Raw genomic sequence first — 27,578 nt, forward strand, 5'->3', positions numbered from 1 at the left:
AAGCATTTGATGGCCAAACGTCGTTCTTACGAAATGTGCGGCCCAGTTATGAGCAGAACGCGAAGGATATGTTCGTGTAAGTGTTGTTAGATTGGCGATCGAAAGCATTGTACTCTCAGAGGTAGTTATGTGCTGTTTGTAGCGAACTACTAAGTTATACGGGTAGAGATAGTGTACTGACATTTCTTTAAAATTCTGAAAAAGCGGCGCAGTATGAGTGTAGTAGTGTTTTCCAGCTTTATGACCAATAGCCTTTTTTGTAGTGCATATATTCGATTTGAATTTGTTTGTGTAGTTGTACCCCATACAAGGAAACAAAAGTTTACTTGAGACAAGAATTGTGAGATATAGATATGTTGCTTAATTTTCTTCGGTAGGAAGAAATGGAGTTTTTCTAAAATACCAACTGTTTTTGACAGGCGTGAAATCACTTCATTTATGTGCCTATCGCAGGACATATTTTTGTAGAAATAAACACGAAGTGTTTTCATTTCATCAACAACTTAAATAGGAGCATGGTCAAAAATTAGATTATTATTTGAGGGCATGATAGGCATCGGAGACTGCCTTGTGGGAAAAAGCACGGCGTTTGTTTTGGTTATATTTATTTCCAGTGATGTAAGTTTGCTCCAAGCGCTTAAATTTTCCAATGACTGATTAATGTTATATACAAGCTGGCTATGATCATTGTTTCGAAATAGAAGTGTTGTGCAATCAGCGTATATTATATATTCTGGCTTTGTACTGATGTTTACAATGTCACTGACATAAAAGTTAAACAATAGGGGCCCTAGGATGCTTCCTTGAGGCACGCCTGTAGTAACAAGCTTAGAAGAAGAAAGATTTTCTCCTATTACAACTTTTTGTGTGCGATGCTCCAGGTACGAACGTATTAAGTCCAGAGGTATACCTAGAATTCCATATGTTTCTAACTTTTTTAGTAAAGTCTGATGATTTAAGCGGCCGAACGCTTTGGAGTAGCCAATGTATACACCAGCAACCATTTCCCTGACTTCAAATCCTTTCAAAATAAATTCTTTCTGTGCCAGGAGGGCCAGTTCAGAGGATCGGCCTCTACGAAAACCATATTGTGCGGAACAGAATATATTACATTTTTCTGCAAATTTAATGATTCTAGATTGTATCAATTTTTCTAAGGCCTTAGAAAAAACAGGTAGTATAGATATCGGACGGTATTTCGATAAGTTGTTTTTGTCACCCCCCTTGTACAGTAAGGCTACTTTTGATGCCTGCATATTCTGAGGAAAGTTTCCTGTGGAAAGAACCAAATTACATATAAATGAAAGATGCGGTAAGATTAGACCTGAAACATGTTTAACCGGCTTAATTTGTATGTCATCGATATCGCGAACCGTACTATTGTTCAAAGAAATGAATGCTGTATGAATCTCACTCTCATATGTGGGACTCAAGTACAAACTCTCACTGTTTCTATTGATTCCATTTGTAGCCTCAGGATGATATGAACTCGGAACTAAATTAACAAAATGGTTATTGAATGCCTCCGCCAACTCAATGCCAGAAACCAGGGAGTTGTTTATTGTCAATTCGCTAACGCCGTGATCTGTAATAGAACGGTTTAGGATTTTATTCATGTTTTTCCAGAGAACATCCAGTTTAGAGTTGCACTCTGGCTGAAAAAAATCGTAAAGGTATTCTCGCTTCTTTTTTCCGTATAACAGCATTGGTTTTGTTTCTACGGAGTTTAAATATGTCCCAGTAATTTGTGTCTCATGTGGTTATGAACTTCTTGAAACAATTTATCTTTCTTTCTTATCATTTTAAGACATTCTTTTGATATCCAAGGTTTCTGAGATCTTGTTGGTTTTTGCTTGGGGACTGAAATAAATGATACGAGATATGCATTTAGAAATAGAGACAAGAAATTATTATACGCGTCATCAGATGTTTTCGAGCTATGTACGACATACCAGTTTGTTTCTAGGAGAATAGTGCGAAATTTTTGTAATGTATTTTTGTTTATGTTCTGCATTTTTGGGCTAACGCCTGGCTTCTTCCGCCTGTCTTTCGATGCCGTTCGACTAAATAGGAAAATTGGCATGTGGTCACTGATATGTGAGGCAAGAACACCGGAGGTAGTATTAAGTATAGCTTCATTAGTTATAAATAAATCTATCAATGTGTTGCTGTTTCATGTCACACTTGTAGCTGTTTCAATTAGGTTGTTAAATCATGTGAGTCAAGGAGTGTTTCAAAGTTATGCTGTAATGTAGATTGAGTTAGCATGGCAATATTAAGATCACCTTGCATTTTTGCATGCCCAGATGACGTGCGTGAATTCTTTGCAGTATTGTTTGGCGCATGTTTTTCGGAATAGCCACTTTCGATGCCTTTAAAACTATTCCGTTGATAAATGAGAGTTCTTGCTCAAAAGGCTTGAGGTCACCTTGTACCGGTAGCCCCAACGACAAACTAGTGATTACAGACTGCAGGTAGCAGTCACGAGCAGTTGCCGCCTGCAGTTCTTTCTGCGTTTCTGCCGTGACTCTGCTGCCTGGTAGCTGGACTGCGCAAAACTTCGACGTCGTCCGTGGCACCAACCTTGTCTTGGTTGTCGGCAGTCGACCGGGACAGCATATCAGCAAGCACAAGGTGCTTCCCAGGAATATACTGCAAGGCAAAATCATACTTGAGCAATGTCAGAAAGAATCGTTGAAGACGAGGCGGCATGTCACCGACTTTCTTTTGAGCAGTTGCTAAAAGTGGCTTGTGGTCCGTTTCGATCGTCACTTTTCGCCCATAGACGAACTGGTGAAATTTTTCTCATCCGAAGCATATTGCTAGGGCCTCTTTTTCTATCGGAGCATAGTGATTTTCTGCGTCAGTAAGGACTCGGGATGCGTAAGCTACGGGCCGCCACTCGTTGTTGTGGCACTGCAAAAGTGTGGCGCCGACGCCGTTCTGCGATGCGTCGCAAAATAACTTTGTTTCCCTTCGCGGGTACAAGATCGTGAACACGGGCACGGTAGTCAAAATTTGCGTGACGCTTTTCCACTCTTCGGCTTGGGTTTTCGTCCACTCAAACTCCGTGCCAGCTTTTATAAGGGCTCTTAATAGCGCCGTTATTCCAAAATTTTAACGAGCCCTGGGTTTGACGATATGCCTTTCCCGCCTATGATATCACCCAGAAAGCGTAGCTCTCTTGCGCTGAGCTTGCACTTCTGAGGACTAAACGTTAACTCAGCTGTTTCAGCAGCTTTCAACACAGCTACCAGGCGCTTATCGTGCTCTTGCTTCTTTCAGCCCCAGACCAGGACATCGTCTGTCTAAATAAGCACGCCAGGTAGACCATCAAATCTCTGACAAAGCGCCTGCTGAAACTCCTCAAGTGCGGACGAGATACCAAAGGGTAGCCTCAAGAAGCGGTATCTGCCGAAAGGTGTCGGGAACGTACAGATCTTAGACGTTTTTTCGTCCAGGGGCACCTTATGGTATCCGGCGTTTGCATCCACACAGCTAAAATAGGTACCTCCTGTTAGTCGTGCTTCCAAGTCCTCGCGTCTTGGTAAGGGGAAGTGTTGCCTCTGGATGTACATGTTCACTCTTCTGGGGTCCATGCAAACCCTTACAGCACAGTCTTTTTTCTTTACTAAGACCAGAGGGCTTACCCAGTCTGTGGGCTCCCTTTCTCTGACGATGATTATCGCACGCGTCATCCGCTGGAGTTCTTTCCCCAGAGGACGGTAACGGTATATCGGGCGATGTAGGAGGCGTCCGATGGTGGAAGTCGGCTCATGTGTCGTTTGTAACCCTTCCCTTGTACACTACGGACCAAGGTTTCACTGAAGGTTTTTTTTGCATAAAGAAGGTAAATTCATTTTTCCTGATTACAGGTGCTGCGGTAAAAGGTGGAAATATTTTGGTTTTAGTTAGTCTTTAATGAATTTGAGGTTTCCGTTTTTCGGAGGTCAGGAACAATGCCAAAGGAGCAATGCCAAAAAAGAAGGGATGATGATGGCAGATAGCATGGACGAACTGATGAGGGTCAGCTAAAAATGCACGGGTCTAATCAATGATCAAGGTGTGCAGATTCAGATAGGCTAGTTGCTGAATTAGGCGGCCATGAGAATCTTTATCGAGCAACTTATGGAAATCTAGTTACAGAATATCTCATGGTTTCTTGCTGTCAAGTACGAGGATGACATGTGGATAGAGGACAAATCGAGTTTCACATGAGCGACCTTAGAGGAAAACTTCCGTAATAATATGGAAGAAAGCTACAGAAGTTATAAATGTAGTGCCACTACAAAATGTGCTTCATGATTTTACAGCACACACACATGAGTGAAATCGAGCGATAATTTTACGGGGATGAACGTTACCTTCTTTAACACTGGGATGACTTTATCGATCTGCCAATCACGTGGTAATGATCCTTTTGTTTACGATTGCTTCGAGATGAAGGACAGAATGTCCGGCCAGATATTTTGAGTATTCTTGAGCACTTTTGCATTAATTCCATCAATACCTGAGGAAGTGGTATTGGCTAATGAGTCGTTATTTTTAGCAATGCCATGGTACTGAAATGAAATGCTTTCCATAACCGGATTTCCAAAAAAATGAGATATCAGGAAGGTTGCTGACAGGTTCGTTGTTGAAGACGGAAGAAAATGCAGAGCTAAGCACACTCGCGACATCAAATTCAATAACAGGATTTCCGGAACCATCAGAGAGAGAAATGATTTGAGATTCATGAGGCGTGATGGTTTTCAAAAACCTATTGGGGTCACTTTGTAACAGTGATGATCGAGTGGTGGAAAAAAAAAGTTACGGTGTGGTTATGTTGTTTGAGTGTTGTAGTGTATTTTGGCGTTGTAATACTTAGTCCAAGCAGTGACAGAAAGCTTAGCCGTTCGAAATTAGCGCTTTTTCTTGGTATTCAGTCATTTTAACGATACGTTAAACCACGAATAACTAGCTCGTTTGATTATGGTTCGAGTTGGTAATACAATGTGTTACGAGGCGCTGCAGTTACGATCTGAAAAAGGATCCAGTTTGATTTTACAGAATGAAGCGGAAAATTAGACGAAGTTATCAAAGAAGCTTTTTCGTCCGCGATTTACGCTTGCGCAACCGATTTTATCATAAAGGGTAATTGTCTTTTTTATTATTTGATGTAGCACGCTGAAAGAGAACTAAATGTGAAATAACAAACGATCACTCAAGCCATGCATGGACGTTATCGAAGAAAATGTTTAGGGATGAGTAGGAGTGCCTACTAATGGCGTTAAACCGAAGGCAAGGCACGTGTTTAGGACTTCGCTTCATGGAGTGCATTCGGTTAACGGTTACGCGGTATCCGTCCAGTTTATGGACCTCAAGGTTATATGCAAAATCCATGATAGGTGTGTTTTTATGTTCCATAAGAGGCATGCAAAAGTACTTTCGCTGCTGGGCGGGCGTAACAGACATCAAAAATGATGTTTGGAAAAGTTTGCCGTGTAAAGTAGGCATACCGTTTCAAGCGGTGATAGGACGTCTAACTGAGAACAATGTATATCAGATTTCATGGCGATAAATACACCACCATAGCCCAGGCCATTGATTCCGTCCTGGCGGAAAATATTGTACTCAGATAGGGAAGTCAGACTTTCATAGTCGCGAATGCCTGAATTCAGCCACGTTATAGTTAGCAGGACGATAGTGGGAGAGGATCAAGATAATAGGCTGCATAACTCTTTTTCCAAATGTTCAAGTACGAGCGAACGCGTTGCTGCTAAAGGAGAGCTGCGCTTTGCGCTCACGTGGGGAATTGTGTCCTTACAGCCGAAGGTCGGAAAAGACCAGGAGGGTGTCGACCGTTTCCTTTGCCTTCGAACATTAAGGCCTAAAGAACAAAGAGCATTGAGTGCCAACTAGGCCTTCGACTCTTATCGCTTGCGGAACCGCTGGGGAAGGGATTGCCCTGCTAGCGTCTTTCCTAGGCGGCCAAGATGCATTAGTAGTCTCTGAGAAGCGACAAAGCTAAGAGGTTTCGATGGAGACTCATGAAGTACTGCCTTGTTCCCAGCCGCCTGAGGAACTCCAATGGCTCTTCTTAGGCCTTTTCTATGGAAAACTTCGAGACGTTCAAGCTTTGATGCCGAGGGGGAAATTAAAGGTAATTGATACATTATGCGACTGACCACCGGCGCTTCATGAAGTCGGACGATTGAAGAAGGATGGTTTCCTCATTCCTCACTTACAATGCTACGGATCACGAAGAGACGCGAAGATAGAGATGATACAATCGCGTCGACAGCTTTTCGCAACTGTAGACAGGAGTCCACACGCCGATAGTGCAGCATAGAGCGTGCCAGAGAGTGATAGATTTTTAAAAGACATTGCCTGCCAGAACCCCACCGTTTTCTTGAGAGCACTTTAGGTGATTGAGGGAATGAGAAGTTTTCTTTTTTTCATCGATCGATAACGTCGTCGACCTGGCGACCTACATTCAACATGAGAAATGCCGTAAGCGTCTCTGCGCATCCTTATTCCTCGACGTTAAAGGGGCGTATGACAACGTTACGCATGAAGCCATCCTCTCTGCTCTCGCAGAGGTAGGAGTGGGTGGTCGGATGTTTCAATGGATACGGAGCTATCTATCCATGCGATCCTTCTTTGTAAGCACCGAGGAAGGCCATATTTCTCTTCACTATAGCTACCGCGGCGTCCCCCAGGGCGGTGTACTTAGCCCCGTGTTATTTACTCTAACACTAATTGCTCTCCTTGAGCACGTGCCAACCACAGTCAGGCTATCAATGTACGCGGATGACATCTGCATATGGACATCTGCAGTAACACGCCTACAGTTGCGAGCGAGAATTCAGAGAGCCGCCACACAAACTGTTATCTACCTCCGTAATCGAGGCTTGGAAATTTCCTCCGAGAAATGCGCACTAGTGCCATTTACGCGCAAACCCATGGCAAACTACAGTGTAATGATAAATGGCCAAATAATACGACGGGTCCGATCGTACAAGTTTCTAGGTGTCATAATCGACAGGGACTTGTCATGGAGCCCACACATATCATACGTGAAAAAACGGTTAACAGGCATCTGCCACCTGTTCAAGTTTTTCGCTGGCAATACCTGGGGAATGTCGCCTAGCGCCATGTTACATCTGTACAGGGTGCTTTTTCTAGGATTTCTGCGATACAGCTTGCCAGCAATAAACAACACAGGCAAAACGAATCTACTCACAATAGAAAGTCTTCAGGGTCAAGTGCTCCGGATCTGTCTAAGCCTGCCTCAGAGTGCTTCAACAGTGGCTACGATAGCAATCGCTAGAGACCACCTTGTCAAGACCCACATTGAAATTGAAGTACTCAGGACCCATATAAGGCATCTAGCCAGGAATCCTCGTCACCATTTAGCCTCTCTACCAGCGGACAGGCCACACACATCTTTCAGCCAAACGATAACTGCATCTGATGAATCATTGCCAGCTTGTTTCACTCCGGCTGCGAGACCTTCGATCCCTCCATGGTGCCTCGCTCAGCCAAAAATCAACCTCGCAATACTTGGTATCTCGAAAAAAGCTGATCTGTCATCACCAGCCCCTAGACAGCTCACGCTACTACATTTGTACGAGAACTACCGTGACTCAACGCATATTTACACTGATGGATCTGTCCTTCCAAGCAGCTCCGCGGCGGCAATCGTCATCCCAGCGAAAGCTACAACAATCAAATTTAAGACGACCCACCCGACAACATCGACGGCAGCAGAGTTCGCAGCGCTCTTAACTGCCCTTCATCACATTGGTGATGAACCGCCACACAAATGGACAATATTCTGCGATTCGAAGGCGGCACTGCAGTCTCTACTGTCACCTCTACGACGCGGACCGCACGAACAACTAATCTTCCATATTACAGAGACGTTACACCATATAAGTGATGCCGGCCATGAAATAACGTTCCATTGGCTTCCAAGTCACTGCGGGATTATCGGCAATGAACGGGCGGATCACGCTGCCCGCTCAGCCCATACTGAGGAGCGCCACGTCCCAATTCCTTTTTCTAGAACTGACGCGGCACGGAAGCTCCGCCTACTTGCTCGGCAGTGCACCGAGTCGCAATGGAATGAGACACATTTAAGAAATACGCGACTGTACTCACTTGATCCAACATTAAGTCTTCGAGCGCCATCACAGCTTCGCCGTAGAGACGCCACGCTTTTATATCGACTTTGGTTGGGTGTTGCTTTTACTAAAGCCTATGCCTTCCGCATAGGGATGACCGACACCCCAACCTGTGACTACTGCGGCCATGAAGAATCAATTGGCCATATATTGTGCTCCTGCCCGCAGTACAGTCCACAGAGGGCATGCCTTAGCCACGAACTTGGCCAACTGGACGACCAACCGCTATCCGAAAAAAGAATTCTACAGCATCGAAAGGACCTACCGTCGCAGAAGAAGGCCGTGCAAGCGCTTTTGCGCTTCTTACAATCTACCGGCCTGTGTGAAAGACTTTAACTGGAACGCCTTGTGTGTGTGTGTCTCCATGTGTGCACGTTCCTTTTTTTTGCGTTTTCCTCTCTGTCATCTTTCTCACCCCTATCCCCCATCCCCAGTGTAGGGTAGCAAACCGGAGACTCACATCTGGTTAACCTCCCTGCGGTTCCTTTTCATTCTCTCTCTCTCTCTCTTCTTTTTTAGGTTGTTAATACGTGGTATAAATGTAAGTTTCTTGTTAAAAGTGACGCCTAAAAATTTATGTTCTTGCTAAACTGGTAGTGCTGTTTCGTGCAAGAATAGATTAACATCGATTAACATCGACCTGTAGGCCCCTTTTCAATGAAAACAGAGCAGCTACTGTTTTTTTTTTTTCAGGTGAAAATTTGAATTCATTTCTCTGTGCCCAAGCAGCCAGTTTATTTAGTGTGATATGCATTTGTCTCTCAGAAGTAGATATGCTGCAGGAAGTGTTAGCTATGTTTAGGCCGTCTACATGAACCGAACACATTATGGACTTGGGTATTAGGTCTACTTTAGCTAAGTAATTCGTTTTTGCTACGAATAGTGTTGTGCTCAGAATGCACCGCTGGGAAACGCCGTTCTCTTGGGTGAAATTCATGGAGAGAGTTGCTTCCAAGCGAACTCGGAATGTACGGTTTGCAACGAAGTCGTTCAAGCAGTTCAGCATCCTGCGGCGGATACCTAGATCTGCTAGGTCATGGAGGATGCCTAACTTCCACGTGGTATTGTAGGTCTTCTCCAGATCGAAAAACACCCCGATACAGTGCTGCTTGTGGCTGAACGCCTCCCGAATTGTGTTTTTTAGGCGGACAAGGAGATTAGTGGTCCAGCATGCTTTTTTAAATCCACATTGGTGTATGTCTAAAAGTTGTCGGGATTCAAGTACGATGGTTTGTCTAATGTTTACTATACTTTCGAAAGATTTAGCGATGCAGCTGATAAGAGCTACCAGTCTGCAGCTGCTAGGACTTGTTGGTGGATTTCCTGGTCTCAAGAAAGGTACTATGACTGCTTTCTTCCACTCAGGTATTCTGCTAGTTATCCATATTTTATTGTAGAATTTCAATAGTGGGTCTACGGCAGCATCACAGAGATTTGCAAGCATACCGTAATGCACATTGTCTGGGCTGTGTGCTGTCTTTTTACCGGAAGATAATACTCTTTTTAATTCCTGCGTGACAGGCTGGTTCTAGTCCTCAGGGATGCCTGCTCCAGATGGCAGTTTTTGTTTTTCTGCTACTGCTTTGTTCGTCTGGGACGTGTTTGTGTAATGGGACGAGCTTGAAACTTCAGCAAAATGCTCACCCAATATGTTGGCCTGTTTTTCTAATGATGTTCATGTCCTGGGTTTTGTCAATAGAGGAAGTGTGAAAGGGTATGGTCACCAGTGAATCTACGAACCTTTTCCCACATTTTCTTTGAGGTTATTGAGATGTTTATTGAGGACGCATATTTATTCCACGACGATTTCTCCGCATATCTTCGATCGAACCACGATCTGGCCTCGGCCCTTTTAAGGGCAAGCTAGTTTCTCTGCGCAGTGGGATACTGACGGAGAGAGCCCCAAGCTTTATATTGCTGTTTTTTTTCTCGTGCCTACCATACCATTCTTGCGTACCATACTTTGTGTTTCTTGTATACGACTCTTGTTGTTTGTTGTATGGCTAGTGTAGCGGTTGATATTATGCATGTAGTAAACTTTTCATTAGTTTCATCTATGCTGAGGTCTTGACAAAATTGTTTTTATAGAGTGGTACTTGCTGCAAAAAGTGACCAGTCGACGAGGTGAAGTTTTCAGCGCCGTGGTCTTGTGGGGATGCCTGAAGTAGACGATGAGAGGCTGATGACAGTAGATAGGTAGTCACTCCCCACAGGGTCATTTAAAACGTCTCATTTAAAATCGCTAAAAGAAGAGGGTGATGAGAAAGCTAAATCGAGGAAGCTCATTTTTGCCGAGCTTGGACAACAATATGTAACTTTCCCCGTATTTAAAAGACAGGCATTATTTGTGAGGATAAAATCTTTGATTATTTGTTTTCTCGAGTTACATTGTTCGCTTCCCCAAAAAGGAGAGATAGCGTTAGAATCCGCAACTCTGCCAGTTCATCGATCAGGCCTTCTAAATCTTGAATTGTTAATGTGATGTGTGGTGGACGACATACAGAACATTTCGTTCTTGTTTTTTAGGTAACAATGCTAACCGCAGCTGCCTCAAGTTTTGTGTTATGTTTAATTTCTTGATCAGGGACTCCGCTTTGAATGACAACTGCGACGCCTCCCGATGGTCTATTTGCCTGCTCGCGATCGCGTCGAAACGTTTGATAATGTCTAAGGATATTTATATGTTGTGGACCGAGATTCGTTTCCTGAATACATAATGCTACAGGCAAAATTGACCCTAGAATATATGTTGTGACGCTGTAGTTCCTCAGCAGTCTTCTACAGTTCCATTGAACCACATAAGTCATGTTTGTGTTTCTGGGTGGGAATGGAAGTGAAGGGGTTTACTTCTTTTCTGGGCCCGTTATCAATGCTCTGTCTTTTCTTCGCTCCAAAGAGCTGTTCCGCCGCTGCAAAGCTGGCGGACTGGGAGTTACATCCATCACCTCTGGCAAGGTGATGGAGGACCGCGAACTCTGGGATGTGTTAGTTTCAGGCCTCCCCCGGCTGGGGAGGCCTGCGGGATGCCGACCTGTGGGCCGGAGCTATCTGCTTTGTAGATTGCAGAGCAGCCTTCGCTGTCCCTGCCTGGGGCGTGGATAGCCCTGCCATAGGCTCGGTGGGAGCGGCGTTGGTAGGTGCCGCAGTGCTGTGTGGTGCTACGCCCCTGCGCAGCACATCAGCGAAGTTTGTTTTTGTGGAGAACTTGAAAGTGTTCTTTGAGTTGAAGAGTCGCCTTGTTTCCTTGAACGTGATACTTTGTTTTGTCTTCACTGTAATTATCTCTTTCTCGTTCTTCCACGAGGTTCATGTCCTAGAATATGCGGGGTGATCACCTTCACAGTTTTCGCAGTGAAGTGCTGCTCCTTCACAGTTTTCAGAAGCACGCTTATTTGAGGCACATTTAGTAGAAATTCAGTTCAGTTCAGTTTATTACCTTAAAGACCCCCTTCTTTCGGTGGGTATTACATAAGGGGTAGGATTTTCATAAACTGAGCAAACAAACAACGAATATTATCTAGCACTGAAGGTGATCGGTTAAGTGTTCTTGAAACGTAGACCATGAAGCGATGTTCACGGTGTCAGGCTACCGGCAGGCCATTCCAGTCCGTTGCTGCTCGAAAGAAGAAGGAAGCAGCAAAAGGTGGCATCCAGATGATGTCAGGATGGCGCGAAAAGAACAAGGACAAAAGAGGCACAAGAACACAACAGGACATCTTTGTGCCTCTTTTGTCCTTGTTATTTTCGTGCCGTCCTGACATCATTTAGAAGCTATGCACCAACCAGCCCAAATCAAAGTACTTCTTGAAAAGGTGGCAGTATGCGATGGCGACCGGGCAACTTGTAGGGAATGACTGGTGCGGTGAGTTATGCGTGCTGCAGCTGTGATATACGGCGACGGATTGAGTGAAGAATGAAATAATTTGTGATAAAGGGTGAGACTTGCAATGCCTCGAAGGAAAGAAAGGGGTGGTAGTCCTGATAATGCTTTTAACCAAGAAATGCTGACGTCACGTGAGTATAAAGAGCGGATAAATCGAGTTGCGCGATTTCGGGCAGCTTCTAATGCATCAATTAAGCACGTTTTGTGCGGGCTCCATATGGCAGAGGCATGTTCTATTTTCAATCTGATAAGCGATTTATATACGAGTAATTTTACATGTAGAGGGGCAAGACGGAGATGACGCTTGAGAAAACCGAGTGTTTTATTCCATGCTGAAATGATGTTGCCAATATGGGAGCGCCAAGATAAATCATAAGACAAAGTGACTCCTAGATACTTATAATATTATACTAATTCAATCGAGGTGTTAGAAATATAATATTGGAAGCGATGCGGACTGTGGCGAAGAGAGAATGATAAGAGTTTACATTTATTAGGACTGAGGGACATTAGCCAGTTGTTGCACCAATTAAGTACGCTGTTAAGATCTTCCAGAAGACTAAGTTGATCACGACAGTTCTTAAGAGTATGGTAAATAACACAGTCGTCAGCGAACATTCGAATATATCAGGAAACATGGTCAGGTAAGTCATCAATATATATTAAGAAGAGTAAGGGACCGAGTACAGATCCTTGCAGAACGCTTGATGTAATCAGGATGCTTCTAGACAGGTGGCCATTAGCAAAGACTGATTGAGAACGATTAGTGAGGAGCTGCTCAATCCATTGTAGTATGTTAAGATGTAAGTTCAGCTGTGCAAGTGTTACTTATAAAAGACGGTGAATAATTTTATGCAAAATCGCAAAATCTAGAAAGATGGCATCAGTTGCATGTTACGGTCAATATTAGTGTGCAAGTCGTGAAGGAAAAGCGCTAGTTGGGTTTCGCAAGACAGGCCCTTACGAAACCCATGATGTGAAGAATGAAAAAATTCGTTGAGTCTAAGAAATATATAACTTGAGAGTAGATGACATGTTCCATGATTTTGCAGGGTCCACTAGTTAATAAAATGGGCCGATAATTCAGGGGTGAGTCTCTGTTACCTGATTTGTAGAATAGAACGACCTTCCCCGCTTTCTAATCATCTGGAATGATCCCAGAAGAAAACGACTGCGAAAAAATCAGACAAGCAGGCTGCACATGTTGATGATGAGAGTTTCATATTATCAATTATGGAGGCGACGCCATCTGCGAAAAATGTGATAGCTGGCATGATGGCTTCTGCGTGAACGATGGTAACTGAGAAGGCGCGCCAAATTCACTAGTAAAAAGAGATGCAAATGCGTTGTTAAAAATTTCTACGCATTCATGGTCAGCAACCGCTTCGTGCGAGTCGTTAGTCAGTGTAATATCATGACTGTGCTTAGAATTTAAAACTTGCAAGAATTGTCTAAGATAGCTTATTAGTAGCTTCGGTAAGTCAGTGCGATAAAATGAGCGCCTGGCGCTACGGACGGCAAGTAAATATGATTTGTCAAACGCGAGGTATTTTTCCCAATGGTCTTGATTGTCGGTGCGTTTGTCTGTACGAAACAGCCATTTCTTCTTGTTTTCTAGTCGTGTTAGATGATTGGTAAAGCATGAATTATTGTGATTATTTTGGAATGTAACCCTCGGGATAAGCATATTAGAAAGCAGATTTAACTTATTTTTGAATATCAACCAGTTTTTGTGAACGGAGAGTGTTGAATGTGGATTGGTACTCAGAACAAAACATGTTAAAATCTTCTGTTATTGCGTCGCAATTCCTTTTACCGTAAAGATTTATTGTTTTTCTGGGTGGGTGGTTCTGAGCAGAGGCAAATGAATATAGAGCACGCAAGATTTCAAGGTCGCTGATTCCTGGGAGGTAACTAATGGATGATCGGTACTCAGGGCTATTAGTTAGTATTAGGTCAACGGTGTTTGCGGTTGCTTTCGTGATGCGGGTAGGTTCCAACACTGAGTTAGGTTAAAATTTCAAGAGGCATCAATGAAGTTCTTGGCCTCTGTACTGCATGTTAATGAGGAAGCACCTAAACTCTGCCAATCGATGTCCTGATAGTTGAAGTCCCCGAAAAGAAGAATGCGCGCATTTGGGTATGTAACAACAAGATGATTTATGGTATCGTTCAGATGTCGACAGTAGTTTGGGTTAGACTGCGGGAGCGCATAACAAGGCCAAGAAGCACTTTTATAGAGGGAGTGCAGCAAATCAGCCATAGTCATTAGATATTGATATACCTCAGTGAATAGCTTCAAGAAAACCTCCCCCCCCCCCCCCCGAAAGCCTTTTCAATCGTTTCGGTAGACGTTAAATTCGGGTAAGTCAGGTAAAATTTCAGCGTCCGTCGGAGACGCGTTACTGTGCAACCAAGTTTCAGTTATTATAAGCACATAGCTGCTTGATGACCAAATTACGTTGAATATGAGTTTACGTTTTGGATGGAAGTTTCGAATGTTCGTGAATATAACACGGAAAACAATAGAACATTAGAGGGTGTCGCACGCAGGCGTTTTATTGATGAAGAGTGAAGGGGCGATTGCTAAGCGAGTTCCTTTACGGTGTTAGATGATGTGTCAGAAATATAATGGTCCGAGCCGATGTGAAATGTTTTAAGCAGCAAGGAAAACTTTCCAGACCTGGCTTTGGCAAATGCAACAAGTTGTTTTCGCGCGTGACGACCGGCATGCATGAAGTCCTCTCCAACACTATAAACTGTGTCTTTTAGGTTTCGTCCATTTGAGAGGAGAGACTCTTCAGTTTTGCAACTCTTGAATTGCACGATTATGGGACGATTTTTACCTTGTGAGTGACGACCGAGACGATGAGTTGTTTCTACCTCGTGAGTTTCGACAGTTATTTCAAGGTTATTACGGCAAACATCAGTGATTGGTTTTTCAGACTCTGCCCATGTTTCCCTATCAGTAATTTCAGAGATACCATAGAAAATCAGCTTGTTACAGCGTGACCTATTTTCAGCGTCATCTACGCGGGTTTCTAGTTCCTGGATTATACGAGCCATGTTGCTTGTGTCAGCCTGCATCGTTTCAATGTCGTTTCGAAGGGGTAGTAGTGCATGGTAATGTGTTTCGAGCGTGGCCATACGGTTGCATAAGTCGGTTATGGTTTTATTCATAATAGTGAGCTGTGATTTCAGGCCCTCTACTTCGGCTATTAATTATGTTTGACCTGCGGTTAGTTTCTGAAGCTGTGCGAGTACTGCACTATTGTCGTTAGGACCAGAATTAGTTTCGATATCTCCTGATAACATTAGCAAAAAATGAACAGCACTAGCACACTTGGTGGCAATGGCAGCAAAGCACTGCAGGCTCGGGAACTGCTCCAGAACATAATTGATTGATCTTTTGGCGAATGAGGCATATGATTTACTAACCTGCATCGCAAAGATTAGCAGGTTAGATGGCTGCGCTGAGGTGCAGTCACCGAGCCCACAGAACGATGCTGGCGGCTGGGGTGGTTTTATATGCGGCGAAGCTGTCGACGTCAGTGATGATGTGGCTGTACATGATACTTTCGGTGCCGGCAGCCCCTGCTTCTCTGCTGGCGCAGTCATCCGGGGCGGACAGCTGACGAGCGGCAAGCGGTAGCGTCCCAGCTCGTCCCTGGAGCATGCTAGTGCGCAGTCAAACGACGCACCCGACAAAATGCTTGTCAAGGTCGGCAACAGCAGGCTGACGAACAGTGGGTTGATCGTTTGCATCACAAAGATTAGCGGGTTCGATGGCTGCGCTGAGGTGCAGTCACCGAGCAGAGTTTTGTGGCCACGGCATTTTTGTGACCCATGACCATACCTTTGACATTTGAATCACATTCGTGGATTTAGTATGCAATGATGGACATTTATTTTCAAGTAACCTGCTTCTACGGACTCAGGGAGTGTGCTCGAGGTGAAAGTCGGTACAGATGCTTTTTAGGTATTTCTTTGTCATCCTGCCTTATTTTGATACGATGCACATTTATGACGTTCTGTTCTCTGAGACCCTCAAGGAAATCTTCCTGAGTGAGGTGGATGAACCTTGTTTTGGAAATTATACCACGGACGGTGTTCATGGATCGGTTCGAGTGATTGAGACAGGGGTTTACCGAATTGACACTACGGTGGAGAGTTTGGAATATTGGGCATTGTCTTTGAGCTCAAGTAGCCACTGGGCATTTTTGTTAGCTTGTAACCCGTGCCAAGCCACCAGTCAGTTTTTCGCTACCATTAATGGGGCAGATTTTTCTTTCACTTCGCTGTTTAGAACTTGGAATAATTTCGGAAAAGTTTCACCTGATTTCTCAGTTAAATCGGTCAGCACTCTTTCTTTGAGCGTGATCATTTTGTTGGGCCATGGTGCCAGCCGCCCACCACGAAGACAAACGAGGGGACGGGATAGGAACTTAAAAACAAGTCCTGCCCACGCCAGCTGCACAACACTGCTATAACCAAAAATGGGCAACTAAGAGTAATTACACCACACAAGGTTGTAGGCGGCTGGGGTAAAAAAACGTACAAGAGAGGAGGAAACAGAACAGTTGTAAGAAAGATTATAGAAAAGCGAAAGGTGGAGGGGAGGAAAGGAAAAGGCGGCTGCCGATTTCTCTAGGTCGGGTCAGGCCTGATGTGCCGTCTACAGGAAACTGGTGCCAAAGTGGTGTGTTGCCTCTGCCGAGGGGCCTTAAAGGTCCAAACGTTCGGCGTCGACTCAAGCATCAGGAATCCCCTTTTCCGCGGACACGATGACGCCACGCAAGTCTACGCGCGGGTGCTCTGGTCCGTGGTGACGCACTGCTCATAGTCATCCCCCCTCGGGGATGATGATGAACGCTCAGGAACCCGTGGTGTCGCCACTCACCAACATCTTCGTGAAGGAGGTGCCGCCCTGCGGGGTCTACCTGGTATAACTATCCTCAGGAGACCGGACCAGTTTCGGTACCCCTTGGGTACTACGTACGAATTACCTGAAGCTCATTCCTCGGGGAGTATGAAGAAACGGTCTATTTAGCTTATTCTAGTTAGTAATACGGCAACCTGTGTGATGTGCACTTGCTCGACAAGGAGCAACCCTACGGCAATAAATGTCAGTCGGTACTGTGTAACCCTAAACAATGGTGTCATTTGTGCGTGTCTGTAAGCTTGCTCAGTATTTATCATCCCACCTACTTCTGCAATCACTACGCATTCAAACGACGCCACAGATTTGAACCTTCCTACTGCCTACTTCTACTGCGCACTCCGTAAAGATAGCGGAGTGATTATCATTCATTGTTTGAACATTTGAGCGCCTGTGTCGTGTCCGTCTTTGCCTATGTGCCGTGTCTTTTGTGCGCTTCATCTACTCAATGTTTGAACATTGTTTCAACTCGTTAATGAGTTTCCGCTTCACTAGTTCCGCTTGACTAGGTTATAGCGTTAAACGTTGCCAGGTTCAGTTTCTAACGGCGGCCTTTCCGGAGCCAGAGATTTTGACCCTCCGATGTGTCACATGTCTGACCACCGGCTTGATCATTCACTGCACAGTTAGCCGCTACGGTGGCTGAGTGGTTATGGCGCTCAGCTGCTGGCCCGAAAGGCGCGGCTTCGATGCCACCCGCGGCGGTCTAATTTCGATGGAGGCGAATTTCTAGCCGCCCGTATGCTGTGCGATGTCAGAGCATTATAAAGAACCCCAGCTGGTCGAAACTTCCGGAGCCCTTCACTACGCCTTCTTTCATAGCCTGAGTCGCTTTGGGACGTTAAACCCGCATAAAGCAAACCAAGCCAGTTGCTCCCCAGCCGCTGGTGATTGGGGGCTGAGGGTTTATTGGTTTGTTCATTGAAGGTTGTGGCCAAGTACTACATCAGGGTGGCCAAATCTTGGCCTTGCTTTTTCACAACTTACCTTGACTACCATGATTTAGCACTTGTCATGACTAAAACGTGAATATCATGATTCCGAAAACATGACTCGTCATGACTAAGCATGACCATTATGACTCATTGTGATTTGCCCAGCTGCCAGATCTTCCCTTGACTGAACATGACTCAGTAGAATTAACATCACTCAAACTCACTATCATGGCTCAGTACGATTTTCCAAAACTGCCACAGGTTAGTCATGGCAAGCCATGCTATCGAGCCTCATCGTTATTTGCGATGAAGTCATGCTGAGTCATGAATTTCATGGTTAGTAATGGCAAGTTGTGTTCAGTTATGTTACTCCTGACAAGCCATAATCAAGTACGGTGGGTCATGCAAATCATTTTTAATCACCTTTGGTCATTACCTGTCAACTCTGCTCTGCTATTACCTGCCAACTTGTCACACGCGGTAGCACGCCACGTGTCAAGTTGGGTGTTCCGCCAGCTACGCCGAACGCAGAAAATGGCTCCTACGATATTTTCATTTCATTTTATTTCATTTTCTTTGGTCTTAGTTTTCTTTGTACAGAAAGCTAAAGGATCGGGGTACTGTCTACCTGACTAGGTCCCTATACCTTTACTTTGTTCGGAAACGGTGCAATTTTTCACAACCAAAAACACAAATATCGAACCTAGGGAATTCAAATGCAGCAACAACAAATACAGCACTAAAAGAACATTACATACAGTATTAATATAGGAAAATTACAGCGCGGAAAACGGGGACTTCAAGGCTAGAAAGCACAGGACAAGCGCTGACTCTCAACTAAAAGTTTAATCACAGCAAACAGGCAAATATAAGCGAACAGGCAACAACCAAACATTAAAACCACAAGGCACGTGTACTATGTTAGGTCAAGATAGTCAACCTCACTGTCACGCAGGAGCAGGGATGGTTTGCTGACGCACAATTTGATTTTTTCTCATCGTGTATGCTTCTACGATTTCTCTGGTCAATTTATCGGGGTGTTTGTACAATATGTCACTGTAATACAAGGCAGGAAAATATGATTCACACTCTCGGCAATGGTCAACTAAATTCGTGGAGCGGTTAAAATCTAATGAGTTTAGACGTTCTCTCAGACGTGTGTTAATACGCCGTCGTGTTTGACCAATGTTAATTTGACCTCAGAGCTCAGTAAAAATTTCTTATTATGCTTAATGCCACATTTCACTCCCTCCTTTATCCCTTTCCTTACGGCGCGGTTCAGGTGTCGAACGATATATGAGACAGATACTGCGCCATTTCCTTTCCCCAAAAACCAATTATTATTATTATTAATGCCACAGGACGCTACAGATTTGTTACGATTGCGAGCCTTATTTTCAACAATTGAACAAATTTTATTGAGCTTATTTGGTGCCGAAAAAACTATATCAACTTCATACCTATGGACCACATTTTTAAGACCATAAGACAGGCGCTGTACATAGGGAAGGACTGCGAACGTTTTCTGTTTCCGTTCATTCTGTGGACATAGCAGCAAAGCCGAGGTTTTCAGCTTTTTAACTGTTTTATCGCAACCCAAAGGGATGAGCTCATCTGGATAAGCTGCATCCCTAAGCATTCTAGCCTGATCATCGAAGCTTTGCTTCATAGCATGGTGACATGATTTTGACAACGCCGATGACAAAGATGAAACAACAATTCCGATTTTTACTACCTTTGAATGATGTGATTTATAATTCAGCAACGGTTTCTCGGCCCGTGGTGAGTACTTCCAACACATGTGTCCTTCCTCTATAGTCAAACACAATCTACCAAAAAATCATCCACGTATCTGAAAATACGTGACGTTTTCCCACCCAAACCTTTCTGAATACCTCGATCCACGAATGACAGAAAAATATCACTGAGAGCAGGCGCAACTCTAGAAGCTATACACACGCCCGCTTTTTTGGGTATAGGAGGTATTCACTGGGGCCGCGCTACTAGACGGCGCGAGCGTCGGCACGGCAAACACGCCATGTTTGCGGTCGTTTCACGAAAGCTCGCGCAGTGTCACTGTACGCCGTGAGGCATCCGGCCTGTATTGTTAGTGATCCGTAACATATTTGCATGTTGTTAAATGCGTCAACGTCCAATATTCTTTGTGGAACGCTTATTGTGCATTAAGTTTGCAGCAGAATTCTGTGCCGTAATTTAACCGAGCTGCCTGCCGCAACTAGGCAGCCAAACTGGCCGGCTGCATTGCACGCAAGAATGTACACGACTTGCAGCTTTTAATATCAGTTCATAACTGTCAGCTACCCATGCAGGATACATTGTGGATAACACATCACATGATTAATTACCCATATTCCAAAACTGACGCTGCAGAAACTCATTTTTCCAGCGGCTGTAGTCCACGAACTGCCGCAGCCACATTTTTTTTCAGCAGAAAGGCATATTGCGTCATAGATGCTTTATTTACGCGACAAAATGGTCGAGCAAATACTGCCATGCACTCGCAGCACGAATGGCAGACATAGCGAGAACGTTTTGCAGGTTTGATTGTAGAAACGTAGCGTTGCTTCGAGTGCACAAGACACGGAATCTGTAGGCTGGTTCGTATGCACGCGATGTGCAGCGATTCCGCTACATTCGGTAGTAACACGTCACTTTCAGCAGACAGAGATGACAAGTTAAGCTAGCTAAACGAACAGACTCGTTTAACTACTCACCTAGGTGAAAAACGGCACTTCGGCCGTCGGCACCCTCAGCACGGATGTTGGGCTCGACCGCTTGTCAAGCAATTGCACCCTCTTATAGATTTGCATGCATTAATTCCTCGGCCTGTCACCAAACTTACACCGTGCACAAGGCGGACCTCAATATCGGTGAATTCAACGCACGGCAGCCGTCTTATAGTACGCCGCACACCACGCCGGCACCTGCACATTCTTACGGGCCGACGTTTTCACTAAGCGTAAGCTTTTCACCGTACCCGCTCTTTTCTGCTTCGCGCAGTTCACGGCGTATCCACTCAGTCACACGGTGTTACTGGTCGGACAGAAATTATCCGCGGCGAGACGCTAAATACACTCACATTTCACACATCACAAGCGAGGTAAATGCTGCGGCTGCCGCGCGCGCGACCACCAACATAGCGAATGCCGCGCCGGCCGAACCCCTAGCGGATGATGTCATGTGAATACCTCCTATAGAGTGCACCTTCCCATTCAATGAAGGTTGACTTGACATAAAAAGAGAACAGCTCAAGGAACCCAGCTACTGAAATGCCACGTCTTTTCACAAATCCTTCTTCATCATTGTTTGAAGTAATACAATTAAAAAGAGCAGTCACCAGTTCCTTGTGCAGAAGAGAGTAGAACAAATCTATCACATCTATGCTAAAGGCTGTACACAAACCTGGGTTTTGCTGCTGTAAAAATTTAACGACACACTCAGAGTTAGGAATCAGGAAAGGATCATTACCAGATAATGCTGTCAAATGCTTCTGTAAATAGCCGGAAACTTCATGTTGCCAGGTTTCTCTGTCACAATGGCCCGGAACGGTATTCCCGTTTTATGTGTCTTAGCAGAGAAAAAACCTATAAACAGTTGCTTTTTGCCTTATTCACGCTGCCTTTAAGACGTTCCAGATACAAATTATCAAGCAATTGCATAGCCATGTCTCTTACATTGTTTGTGTTTGCCGAGACCGGTCGAAAGTTCTTCTGAATGGCTAACATCGCCTTATCCGAAAACAGCGTTTCTGGTAAGACGACAAAACAACCCTCTTTATCAGCAGTTAACAATCGCAAATTATTCGAAACAAGGAAGTTGATCAGTGACCCAAATCCCTTCCCACGTTTAACCGCCACAGAAGTCCTGGCTAAAACCGCTGTGCACTCGTCAACGCACCTGGGACGATGCCCCTCCGGTACCGGGCGAGAAATCGAACGCGCCAGGGTCACCTTTTCTTCCTTACGTAGGTGCGGCTCAACACAGAACTTCGGGCCCATCCGAAGAATGTTCTCATACAGTTTTGGTAATGGCCTATCAACAAGTATATGTAGTTCAAAAGCGTGGCTTTTTGGGCTTGTTGGTGCATGATCAAGCAAGAGACTATAGTGCAGAGTAGACAGGACACAGAAGAAACGTCGTTGGAAGTTAGCGCTCGTGTTGTTCGTTTCTTCTGTGTCCTGTCTACTCTGCGCTATAGTCTCTTGCTTGCACCAATTATAATCGCTTTTCCTGGTTGCGGCGAGGTCCCCTTCCTTGACGGCAGATGCGGTCGCACCCACTAATCCGCTCTTCCTGACAATGTAGGTGCTTGTCACGATCATCGCCGCATTTCTGCCTGGCCTGACGACTGCGCAGTCGGGTTCGTCATCCCTACCGATTTATCTTGGCTGCGGCGGATTTGGGGCTGGCTGCGTCAACGTCACCGCTGCCGTCGACACGCCGCCACGGATCTGCCCAACCCTCGCTGCCTCCTGGATCGCCCCATCACAGTCGACATCATCATCTTCAGCTATAAAACCGCTGCATCCGTCAACGACACTTCGTGGGCTTGGTGGCTGTGCCATGGCAAAGACCACTAATCCGCTCTTCCTGACAATGCAGGTGCTTGTCACGATCATCGCCGCATTTCTGCCTGGCCTGACGACTGCGCAGTCGGGTTCGTCATCCCTACCGATTTATCTTGGCTGCGGCGGATTTGGGGCTGGCTGCGTCAACGTCACCGCTGCCGTCGACACGCCGCCACGGATCTGCCCAACCCTCGCTGCCTCCTGGATCGCCCCATCACAGTCGACATCATCATCTTCAGCTATAAAACCGCTGCATCCGTCAACGACACTTCGTGGGCTTGGTGGCTGTGCCATGGCAAAGACCACTAATCCGCTCTTCCTGACAATGCAGGTGCTTGTCACGATCATCGCCGCATTTCTGCCTGGCCTGACGACTGCGCAGTCGGGTTCGTCATCCCTACCGATTTATCTTGGCTGCGGCGGATTTGGGGCTGGCTGCGTCAACGTCACCGCTGCCGTCGACACGCCGCCACGGATCTGCCCAACCCTCGCTGCCTCCTGGATCGCCCCATCACAGTCGACATCATCATCTTCAGCTATAAAACCGCTGCATCCGTCAACGACACTTCGTGGGCTTGGTGGCTGTGCCATGGCAAAGACCACTAATCCGCTCTTCCTGACAATGCAGGTTGGTGAACAATACAGCCTGTTCGCTAAGAAAACTAGTAACTACTTCTTAGTGCAGCTACCAAGCCCACAGTGTCTGAGTGCTATCGCTGCCGATTTTGCCCGTTCTCTTCTGTTGTTGTTATCCGGTGATATTGAAACTAACCCCGGTCCTGATTCTGTCGCCATTCTTGCCGAGCTGCAAAAAATTTCAGCCAGTCAATCTCAACTCATCGCTGATGTGGGTGAACTAAAAAACCAACTACTAACGACAAACCAAACCATCTCCAATCTGAACGAAAGAATGACTGATCTCGAGAACCACTACCAAACCCTAAAAACCTTACAAACAGACCTTGATACTGTCCGAACTAACGCCGCCCAGACAGCCAGCTTAGTCTCTGCACTAGAAACACGCCTAGACGACGCCGAAAATCGATCGCGGCGGAATAATCTAATATTTTATGGCCTTGAAGACACTAATGCGGCCGAAACATATGCTGAGGCTGAAGAAATCATCATTCGTCACTGCCAGGATCGCCTTAACATATCAATCGACCCTAAAGAAATAGAACGCGCACATCGCCTTGGACGCCACTCTGACGACCGCTGCCGCCCAATAATAACCAAATTCACGTCCTACAAAACTAAAGACAATATTCTCTCAAATGCCCGTAAACTAAAGAACACATCCTATAGCATCGGCGAAGACTTCTCTCGTTGCGTCCAAACCGCGCGTAGCCACCTTGTAGCATTCGCCAAAGCCAAAAAAGCTAAATTTTCACTTCGCTACAAGACATTGCACATTGGAGCTAAGCGTTACATGTACGATATCTCATCGCAGATGGTTAAAGAGATACCATAGCGGTTACCTCCCCCAAATGTAATCAATACCCGTCCCCGCACTTTATTAAGCAATCATCTTTCGTTCTCTGTAACCTACACTAATATTCGCAGTCTTATGCCGAAACGAGAACGCGTGTCTAGCTTAGTCATATCATCTAACAGCAGTATGCTGTTACTAACTGAAACCTGGCTTACTAATGATATCACTGATGCTGAAGTTATTGCCGATTTGCCGAATTTTTCTGTTTATCGGAAGGACCGCACAGATTCTCGAGGGGGTGGCGTGCTGATCGCTGCTGGACCAGAATTATCTTGTTCACCCATCCGTCTCCCATCTAACTTAGAGATACTGTGGCTTTTGTGCCGTACTTCACCGCATTCAGTCATAATCGGCGTGTGTTATAGGCCTCCGCATTCTAGCCCAAACTTTTCTCGTGAACTTAACAATATGCTAAACCAGCTCATGATATCTTATCCGAACGCGCATATTCTTCTGTTTGGTGATTTTAATTATCCAGGAATAAACTGGCTCAACCATTCTCATTCACAGCCAATCAGTGCAGAATCAAGAGATTTTCTAGATGTTTGTTTGAACTTTAATCTTTACCAACTAGTAACCAGCCCAACACGCACCGCAGGCGATTCGAGCAACATTTTAGACTTAATACTAAGCTCTCATCCTGACAGTTTGTCATCCATTACATACTTAGAGCCCATTAGCGACCATAAAGTCATTCAAGCCGATTTTTCCTTCCGCACCGAGCGCCATGAAACACAAAAGAAAACAATCACCCTGTATGACAAAGGTAACTACAATGCCATTAATCATGAACTGAGCATTTTTTTCCCACTCTTCGAAGCCGGTTATAACCAGAGATCTGTTAACGAGAATTGGCTAATATTTAAAAATAAACTTCATGAACTAACGCAAAAATTTATCCCTAGAATAACTTTTCGTGAAAATCGCTCTAAACCCTGGTTTTCTAAGACACTAAAAAGACTGGAGAATAAAAAGAAGCGGCTTTTTCGCGCTGCCAAATTTAAAAGCAATTCCGGAGCGTGGGAGAAATACTTTTCAGCCGAAAAAGAATACTTGACTTCCGTCACCAACGCTAAACACTCATTTTTTAACAGCGACCTACCGCGCATGCTATGCGATAACCCCAAAAAATTTTGGCGCGTTATCAATCCCGCACCATCACACTCAGTAACTCTCACTCATGCATCCGGTATTCAAGCCTCCGACATAGAATGCGCTAACATCTTCAATACGGCGTTCTCGTCAATTTTCACCCAGGAGCGCAACCCGCCTCCAAGAATACCTCCTACTAATGCCACCTCACCGATGGACGCAATAACTTTTTCTTCAACAGGCATCTCGTCTTTAATCGAGAAAATGAAACTTTCCTCGTCAGCCGGCATCGACGAGATAAACACTAAACTACTAAAAAACACAAAATGTATCAGTGCAGTGTATCTTGAATTATTGTTTTCGCAATCACTCTCTACAGGTCTCATTCCGGAAAACTGGAAAGTTGGGAAGGTCGTTCCACTCTACAAATCAGGTGACAAAAATTCCCCTCTGAACTACCGTCCTATTTCTTTAACTAGCGTCCCCTGCAAGATCATGGAACATGTCATATACTCTCAGGTAATGGACTTCTTAGACGCTAACAATTTCTTCCATCCATCCCAGCACGGTTTCCGCAAGGGGTATTCATGCGAAACACAACTAGCCATGTTCCTCAACGACTTACATACTAACCTGGACGCTAACCTTCAAGTTGACGCCATCTTTCTGGATTACGCTAAAGCATTTGATAAAGTTCCACATCAACGTTTAATACAAAAACTTTCTATTCTAAACATTCATCCTAACGTGCTAAACTGGATCAAGGCCTTCTTAAGAAATCGCTTTCAGTCAGTCATTGTAAATAACCAGTCTTCCAACCCTCTCCCTGTAACATCCGGCGTCCCACAAGGCTCTGTTCTTGCACCCCTATTGTTTTTAATATATATTAATGATCTCCCTCAATACGTATCCTGCCAAATTCGAATGTTCGCTGACGACTGCGTAATTTACCGCCAAGTAACAAACATAACTGATCATGAAGCCCTCCAGCAGGACCTTAACCAAATTGAACAGTGGTGCGCAGATTGGCTTATGACCCTCAACCCTAGCAAATGCAAGCTTCTTTCCATCACCCGTCGCAAAAAGACTCATGCCTTCCAATACAAAATCGCTAACGAGTTCGTAGAATCTGTATCATCTTTCAAATACTTAGGCGTCACATTATCTAACGACCTAACATGGAATGCACATGTTACTAACGTGATATCATCGGCTAACAAAACTCTGGGATTTCTTAAACGTCACCTTCGCCTCACCTCACATCACGTGAAATTGCTCGCCTACAAGTCACTCATTAGACCTAAACTTGAATATGCATCCGCCATATGGGACCCGCATCATATTAACCTCGTAAACGATCTAGAAGCCGTTCAAAACCGCGCTACAAGGTTCATTCATTCTTCTTACTCTTACGACGTCAGTGTTTCAGCCTTAAAAACCAAATCAGCACTATCGCCTCTTTCCGTTCGTCGTCGCATAGCCACGCTATCACTGTACCACAAGTTCTTTTACTCATCACTTAACCGTGCCCCTTACATCACGCCAGCATCATACATTTCTCATCGCACTAGCCACACGCTTCAAGTTTTTCGCCCACGTGCCCGAACTGTTACTTTTTCAGCCTCCTTCTTCCCACGTGCAGCTAAGGATTGGAACGGCCTTCCCCAGCACATCGTCGACATCACCTGTCCTTCATCATTTGCAAACAATCTAAACAACATTTTTTGTTCATGATCACTAATGGCATTGTTTTGTGCCTTTTCCTGCTAATCCCACCCCTTATGTAATACCCCGCGAGGGGTCTTTAAGGTAATAAAATGAAATGAAATGAAATAAGAACTCCGTGCACATATTAGTGGTTGTACACCATTCACGGTAAACATGAGGATGGCGAGATAGACTTCCGCTGTGGTCACAGGCAATCCTCAGGCGGTCCTTGAAAAACCGGCCTTGGTGCCACCATTCCGAAGACAGGATTTTACACATGCGGCGTGCGTGTCATTTGGACGGTTGCAGGAACCCGAAAATCGCTTGAAGCTGTGGTGCACACAGTCCTTTCCTTGCATACCATGAAGACACACGAGCCTTGCACACACACAGCAACCAACGAAGCCAAGAAAGCCGGGTCTTCAGGGTGATGGTTAGTAAACGTAACAGAGCCCGTAGTACTAGAAATGAAATTCAATACGATAGCAAGGCGGGCGAGTTGGTGATACATATTTGAAAATTTACACCGCGGAAAACGGGGACTTCAAGGGTAGAAAACACAGGACAAGCGCTGACTCTCAACTAAAGTTCTATCACAGCAAATAGGCAAATATCACTGAACAGGCAACAACCAAACATTAAAACCACAAAGCACGTGTACTATGTTGGGTCAAGCTAGGCAACCTAACTGTCACGCTGGAGCAGGGATGGTTTGCTGACGCACAGTCTTGATTTCTTTCTCATCTTTTATGCTCCTACGATTTCTCTGGTCA

The 27,578-nt window shown here is 45.0% G+C and overlaps 1 protein-coding gene and 1 long non-coding RNA gene across 15 annotated transcripts in view; one reads left to right on the forward strand and one right to left on the reverse strand.

The window, feature by feature from the left end:
• The window catches only part of LOC144127803 (FMRFamide receptor-like), a 1,107,197-nt gene that overhangs the window by 265,770 nt on the left and 813,849 nt on the right, over positions 1-27,578 (forward strand). The window lies entirely within an intron of this gene.
• The window catches only part of LOC144127804 (uncharacterized), a 45,803-nt gene continuing 20,288 nt past the window's right edge, over positions 2,064-27,578 (reverse strand). Inside the window, exon 3 of the long non-coding RNA XR_013313570.1 lies at positions 2,064-2,652. This is a non-coding gene — a long non-coding RNA (uncharacterized LOC144127804). The remainder of the gene's footprint in view (positions 2,653-27,578) is intronic.

The sequence above is a fragment of the Amblyomma americanum genome, chromosome 4 (assembly GCF_052857255.1).
Source record: "Amblyomma americanum isolate KBUSLIRL-KWMA chromosome 4, ASM5285725v1, whole genome shotgun sequence".
Taxonomy (NCBI): domain Eukaryota; kingdom Metazoa; phylum Arthropoda; class Arachnida; order Ixodida; family Ixodidae; genus Amblyomma; species Amblyomma americanum.